Source organism: Vigna unguiculata, chromosome 1 (assembly GCF_037176805.1).
Source record: "Vigna unguiculata cultivar grain cowpea cultivar isolate G323 ecotype 2 chromosome 1, ASM3717680v1, whole genome shotgun sequence".
Taxonomy (NCBI): domain Eukaryota; kingdom Viridiplantae; phylum Streptophyta; class Magnoliopsida; order Fabales; family Fabaceae; genus Vigna; species Vigna unguiculata.
Window position 1 is genome coordinate 23,462,307 of NC_140792.1, and position 8,264 is coordinate 23,470,570.

Consider the following 8,264-nt stretch of genomic DNA (forward strand, 5'->3'; position numbering starts at 1 on the left):
CACTTGAGGGAGGAGTGTGCAAATGAAAACTGGGGGTGCATTTAGCTCCTGATTTATTCTTTTTCAGAATTTCTTGATTTTGGACTTATTTTGTAACTTTGAATATTTCAAAATCACATTATTAATTGACCAAAAATAAATTCCAGCTGCATTAACAAACGTTAGAATATCCAATAATATTTTATGCAACTAAAATCAATTTTTACGCCACTTTTACCAAACTTACTCAATAAATCCAATAATCACAAATCCTAATTAAATCAATCTTTAAGCACAGAAAATCCAATTAAATCCCCAAATTTAAATATTAAATGAGGGCAAAAATATGAACTCATCACACACCCACACTTATCCTTTTGCACTCCTGGGCAAAATTGAACAATTTCAAAACTTTTTTTTTTCTGAGGTCTTTTATTCCATATTTTCAGTGGATTAAAGAAATGAATACCAATGGAAACAGATCAATCTTCTAGAAATCATGTTGTCATGCACAAACAAATGGATGAAATTCTGTTTTTCACACATGAGTTAATCTTTTGAGTTTACAAGATAATCAAATATGAAAGAGAAACACTCAAGTTAAATATATATTTTCTCACCAAGATTCGCTCAAGTGTTTTGGCTTGTGTTTTCACTCAAAATACCCATGCAAGTAAACACTCTCAATGCTTAGCAAGACTCTAATATTCACAGCTTTCAGAAAACATGCATTCAAAAATCATGAGGACTTTCCACAGGTTATAATGAGGCCAAGGCAAAGGTAGGAAAAACTTTAGGATTTGTGTGTTTTTGAAATAGTAAGGAAGAAAGAGTTATGGAGCACAGTTTCAAAAACAATCTTTACTTCTTCTTCTTTTTTTCTCTTTTATCCTTTGTTGCTCTTTTTCAGACAACAATCATTTTTCATTTCAACACTCTGTCATCAACAATTATTTTCCTTTTGCCATTTTTACAACTTTGTGGGGGAAATACACATCCCCACACTTTATTCCTCAACCAATCTCAACATAATCCACTAGCTCCTTCTTTCTCCCTAAACATGGTCTTTTTCTTTTTAAGGTTTAACAGTATGCTCAAAACAAGAAAAAGAGGTTTAAGCTCAAGGGGCTACCAATGGATCAATGTCATGGTTAGATTATTTGGCCAAGTAGCTAAAAACAAGAAATGCCTCAGTCATATCAAATCATGCATGTTCACCTAAGATGCAAAACAACAGAATCAAGCTAAACATTTAAGTATCAACAAGACATGAGCAAATCACACAAGAAAAATAGGAATGACACATGGTAGTTCATCCTTACAATAAAGCTCAAAACTCACAAGGTCAAAAACTCTTTCACAAAAGATTTATTCCAGAAACTCTCAAATCAACTCAATTAGTAAATCACAGAATCAATCCATTCATAGCACATGACTCTTATTTTCCCAGAATTATGACCGTTCCAATTAGTAAATCAAATCCAAAAATCCAATGTCAATATGTTTTATTGAAAACAGAAACCCTTTTTTTTTTTAAATAAAAACAAACAGAAAACAAAATTAGAAAAGGAAAAAAAACAAAACAAATAGAAAACAAAAACAGAAAAGGGGGAAAATCTCCCCACACCCCCACACTTTATCCATGCATTGTCCTCAATGTATTCAATATGTATAAAATGCAAAGAAAAAGTATGAAGTGTACTTACCTCCTCAAGGTGGAAGGTATGAGGGAGAAGTCAAGTTCATCCCATCCATCGTCTTGTTTAGCATATCTTGATTTTCATTGAATATCCGAAGACGATGTCCATTAACTTTAAAAGTTCTTGCTGAAGATTCTTCCTTGATCTCCACTGCTCCATAAGGGAAGACTTCTGTAACAATGTATGGTCCTTCCCAAGTAGAACGCAACTTACCACTCATGTGACCAAGCTTGGATTTGTATAGTAACACCTTCTGGCCTACCTTGAAATCCTTTCTAGCCACAAGCTTTTGGTCATGGAACTTCTTGGTTTTCTCTTTGTAGAACTTTGAATTTTCATAGGCTGCTAGCCTAATCTCCTCTAGTTCTTGCAACTGAAGCTTTCGCTTATTTCCTGCTTCTTCCAAATCCAAGTTGCATGTTTTCACGGCCCAATAGGCCCGATGTTCAATCTCCACAGGTAGATGACAAGCCTTTCCAAAAACCACCCTGAAAGGTGACATACCTATAGGTGTTTTGTAGGCTGTCCTGTGTGCCCAAAGTGCATCATCCAATCTTGTGGCCCAATCCTTTCGACTAGGCTTCACTACTTTCTCTAGTATCTTTTTAATCTCTCTGTTAGAGATCTCTGCTTGTCCATTGGTTTGGGGGTGATATGGTGTAGCAATGCGATGTGTCACCCCATACTTCTTCAACATGTTCTCAAGTAGCCTATTACAGAAATGAGTCCCCTGGTCACTGATGATGGCTCGTGGTATCCCAAATCTGCAGAAAATGTTAGACCTGACAAAACTCATAACAACTCGAGAATCATTAGTCCTTGTAGCTATGGCTTCCACCCATTTGGAGACATAGTCTACAACAAGCAAAATATAAGAAAACCCAAAAGAAGGAGGAAAAGGACCCATAAAATCAATACCCCAAATATCAAATACCTCACAATATAGCATGGGTTGTTGAGGCATTTCATCCCTTCTTGTAATGGATCTGGCTGCCCTTTGGCATTGCTCACAATTTTCATATACCCTCTGTGCATCTTTAAAAATGGTAGGCCAATATAATCCACAATCCAACACCTTCCTACCTGTTCTTTGTGTGCCATAATGTCCACCAAAAGGAGACGAATGACAGAACTCAAGCACATGAGGTATCTCGATATCTGGAACACACCTCCTTATGACTTGGTCACTACCAATGCGCCATAAGATTGGGTCTTCCCATATATAGTACTTTGCCTCACTTTTTAGCTTGATTCTTTCATATTTGGAGAAGGAAGGAGGAATAGCAGAAACAACCAAATAATTAACAATGTCAGCAAACCAAGGTTCAGGAAACATACCTTTCACAGCAGTCAATGCTAGGAGGACTTCATCAGGAAAGTCATCCTTAATAGGAATGTTATCTTCTCCATTTTCAATCCTGCTAAGATGATCGACTACCAAGTTATGTGCTCCACTTCTGTCTAGAATCTCAATGTCAAACTCTTGGAGCAGTAGCATCCATCTGATCAACCTTGGTTTCGAATCTGCTTTCTTCAGAAGGAATTTTAATGCTGCATGATCAGTATAAACAATTACCTTGGAACCAAGTATATACGGTCTGAATTTGTCCAAGGCAAACACAACAGCCAATAATTCCTTCTCAGTCGTGGTGTAGTTAGCCTGCGTTGTATCCAACGTTCTGGAAGCATAATATATCACATGTGATAACTTCCCATCTTTTTGTGCAAGCACCGCTCCTACTGCAAAGTTTGATGCATCACACATCAACTCGAATGGTAATGTCCAATCAGGTGGCTGGATGATAGGAGTGGTGGTAAGCGCCTTTTTCAATGTATCAAATGCATCTTTGCACCTCTCTCCAAAGTCAAATAATATATCCTTTTGCAACAAGTTGGAGAGAGGGTTGGCTAACTTGCTGAAGTCCTTGATAAACCTCCTGTAAAATCATGCATGTCCAAGAAAAGATCGAACCTCTTTCACAGAAGAGGGGTAAGGCAATTGTGAAATAATATCAATTTTAGCAGGATCTACAGATATACCATTCTTGGAAACAACGTGACCTAAAACTATACCTTGTTCTACCATAAAATGACATTTTTCAAAATTTAGAACAAGGTTAGTTTCTTCACATCTCTCCAAGACTCTAGCAAGATTAGACAAGCAGTGATCAAAAGATGAACCATATACACTAAAATCATCCATAAAAACCTCAATACAATGCTCCAACAAATCTGTAAAAATACTCATCATACATCGTTGAAATGTTCCAGGAGCATTGCAAAGGCCAAATGACATTTTTCTAAAAGCATATGTACCGAATGGACAAGTAAAAGTAGTCTTATGTTGATCCTCTGGGGCAATACAAATCTGAAAATACCCAGAGAATCCATCAAGAAAACAGTAATGAGACTTACCTGCCAATCGATCTAGCATCTGGTCCATGAATGGTAAAGGAAAGTGGTCCTTCCTGGTGGCCTGGTTTAGTCTTCTATAATCAATACAGACCCTCCAGCTATTCTGAATACGAGTAGGAATCAACTCGTTCTTCTCATTCTTGACCACGGTGATCCCAGATTTCTTGGGGACCACATGTACAGGACTCACCCAAGTGCTGTCAGAAATGGGATATATAATACCTGCTTGTAGCAACTTGGTGACTTCTTTCTTCACAACCTCCATCAGCTGAGGATTCAGTCTCCTCTGAGGTTGCCTCACTGGCTTAGCATCCTCCTCCAAGAGTATTCTGTGCATGCAGAAAGAAGGACTAATACCAGGAATATCTGCCAAAGTCCAGCCTATTGCTCGCTTGTGATCTTTGATAACCTGCAATAGCTTTTGTTCCTGCTCGTTAGTAAGCAAGGCAGATATAATAACAGGGAGTTTACCATCCCTCTCAAGATAAACATATTTCAAATGAGATGGTAAAGGTTTCAACTCCAAAGTGGGTGGCTGTTCCACAGATGGCAACATTTTACTGCCTAAGGTAATTTCAGCCACCTCAGCATCACACTTGGACGCCACAGAGGTATCAAATAGTGACACCGCGTCCTCAACATCACCTGTTTTATAATTTTCTCTTTCGTCTAAAATTGAGCCCGAAATATTCGAAAGAGAAAAATCCAAAGAAGAAGAAAAACCAGATAAAACGTCCAAAAGTTCAAAAGCATAATTGTTCACTACATTACTCAATAAATCAATACAAAACAAAGAATGGTCTTCAATTGGGTGCTTCATGGCTTCTAGCACGTTGAACTGCACCTTTTCATCTCCTATCTTCATAGTCAAGGATCCTGCATGCACGTCTATCTTGGTACGTGCTGTCATCATGAATGGTCTTCCCAAGATGATTGTGGTTGAACTCATTCCTTCATCATCCTTCATGTCCAAGATATAGAAATCTGCAGGAAAAATTAACTTGTCCACACGGACAAGCACATCTTCTAGCACACCTGCAGGGTTAACTATGCTACGGTTGGCCAATTGAATGACCACACCAGTAGACTTAAGAGGTCCAAGATGAAGTGAAGTAAAAACAGATAAAGGCATTACATTAATGGAAGCTCCTAAATCTAACATAGCATTATCAAACTTAGTACTTCCTATAATGCAGGGAACAAAAAACATACCTGGATCCTTACACTTTTGCGGCATTCTGACTGCAGGCTTCTTAATTAAGCTAGAGACGTTTCTTCCCATGTTCACTACCTCTTTGTCCATAATACGCCTTTTATGTGTACATAATTCTTTAAGAAACTTGGCGTATTTAGGAATTTGTCTCACAGCATCCAACAAAGGAATGTTTATCTCCACTTTCTTGAAAGTATTCAGGATTTCTTTGTCTAACTCCTCCATCTTTTTAGTTTTTGGTTTCAAACGGTTTGGATAGGGAGGAGGAGGAGAATAAGGAGAATAATTTTCAGAGGAAGTATTAGGGGATACCAACCTGGAGTTATCACTGGGTGCAGGCATTTCAGATGTTGCTTGTGTTGCTTCATCTGATCTTCCTCTTTCATCATTAGGTACAACTTCATTGTCCTTATCTTCATCTTCTTGGGCATCCCCAAGACCTTGTATTTGCTTACCCGATCTTAAAGTAATAGCACTTACATTTCTCGGGTTGATTACAGTTTGTGCAGGCAAATTGTTTGAGCCTTGCTGAGACTTCATCTGATTTAACTCATTTGCCATTTGTCCAATCTGGTTCTGCAAGTTTTGATTGGTTGCTTCCATCGTCTGTTTTAACTCATTGATTTGTCCATTCATCATGTCAGCCATCATTTTCATCATTGCCTCCATGTTTGAATCACCAGAGGTTGCAGTTGGTTGTGGTTGTTGCCTCTGTTGAGGTGGAACATAGACTTGTTGGTGTTGAGGCTGTTGATTCCCCCATTTCTGGCTGGGATATTCCTTCCAATCTGGGTTGTACTTGTTGGAGGACAGATCATGGTTGTATTGCTGCCGAGGTGGTCTATTATTGCCATAGATGTTTGCAGCATATGCCTGAGGTTGTTCATTGTCTAACGTCCCTGTCTCTTTTAACATAGAACAAGCCTCTGTAGGATGATTAGTAGAAGCACAAATTCCACATAAAGTAGAAGGGATAGGCTTTTTCTGTAAGTTTGTCAAGGTCCTTACCATGGCTGCTAAGTCATCCAACTTCCCTTCTAATTTCTTGTGATCTGCAACATATGAAGCTTCTACTCCATGGGTTCCCTTCAATAGAGTTATAGAATTACTCCTTGTGGAAAATTGTTGATGGTTCGAAGTCATAGTTTCAATCAATTGTCTTGCATTCGTTGGCGTTTTGTCCACCAATGACCCTCCACTTGCAGCATCTATCATTTGTCTATCCATGATACTCAATCCCTCATAAAAGTATTGAATGAGGAGATGCTCGTTTATTTGGTGATGAGGACAGGAAGCACACAACTTTTTGAATCTTTCCCAATACTCGTGAAGACTTTCTCTTTCTTGTTGCCTTATCCCATAAATATCTTTGCGAATAGCAGCAACTCTAGATGCTGGAAAAAACTTTTCCAGAAATAATCTTTTCAGAGTCTCCCAGGTATTGATGGATCCTGGCGGAAGGCAGTATAACCAATTCTTAGCGGCATCTTGCAATGAGAATGGAAAAGCCTTAAGCTTGATATGTTCCTCTGTCACTGTTGTAGGTCTCATGGATGAACAAACAACATGAAATTCCTTCAAATGATGGTACGGGTCTTCTCCTGCTAATCCATGGAATTTGGGTAAAAGATGGATTAACCCAGACTTAAGCTCACATTCTCCATCTGGATATTGGATGCACATGTTTTGTGTAATTGCTGCATCCGGTGAAGCCAACTCTCTTATTGTTCTTTCTTCCATTCTATCTTCTTGAATTTCTGGTTCAGGTGATGGATCAGAAGATATGTTAATCACCAGAGGTGATTCTAGTGGTACACTTTCAGTGGTAGGTTCAGATGATGATGGTGCTCCTTCAGTAGAACACCTGAGTTCAAGTCTCCTACGTGATTTACGCAAGTTCCTTTCAAGTTCTGAATCAAGTTGATAAAATTGACCCGGATTGGCCCGAGTCATGCACTATGCAAGTCCACCTGAAAGTGTTTCCCTGTGTGTTTTTTTTTCTTCCTATTCTTGTTTTAGAGAAAGATTTCAAGAAAGAAATGAGTTAAGATGTCGTTGGGTCTACTCCCAGGAAAGAGAGGTGCGTCACAGTGGACAACTTAAATACCAAGTCTTTCCTAGACAGAGTTTTCCAAACTAGTCTCAAAAATTTCTTAAAAGAAATTCTTAATCAAAACAAAAATAGAAATTTGTTTGGAATATATTAACAGAAAACTAGATACTACAAAATAACAAACTATATCAAACGTATATGCGTAAAATAAATAAAAAATAAAAAATAAAATAAAATAAATAAAAACAGAATCAAAATAAAAGAAATACTAACCATATTCCCCGGCAACGGCGCCAAATTTGATATCGCTGTCGTTAGGCGATCAAATTACCACTACTTTAGCAACTTCAGTATTGCCAGTTTGTAGTGAAGAAAATAGTTAGGGTTAAGATAACCCTGAGTCGTCTCACAACGAATACGGAATTGATCTCAAATATTTGATTCTCAAAAATGCAATTTAAAACTAGCAACTATAAAAATAGGGAGGTTTTGATATGCAAAGAAAATGACACGGAAGATTGTAAACACAGTAATAGTAAATAGGTCAATTCCACTGCTTTTTCTAAATAAGATTCTTCATTGGTTATCTAGAGATTATTGTTAAATTAATTATTGTTGTTGATTTACAAATCAATCAATGTAAAGACTCAATTCATTTGTTGGCATCCTCACTTTTAATCAAAGTACAGTCTCAATTAAAAGTGAGAATTGTTAGATTATCCATAGTAAATTCAATCAAAGTACAGTCTCAATTAATTTTACTATGCCTAATCATGTCTATTCCTTTGTTTCTTTACCAAATAGAAAACTTAATTAATCAAAGTAAAGTCTTGACTAATTTTAGTTAAAGTAATTACCTCTAATCAAATTAAAGTCTCAATTATTGGCAAAAACTTATTTAATC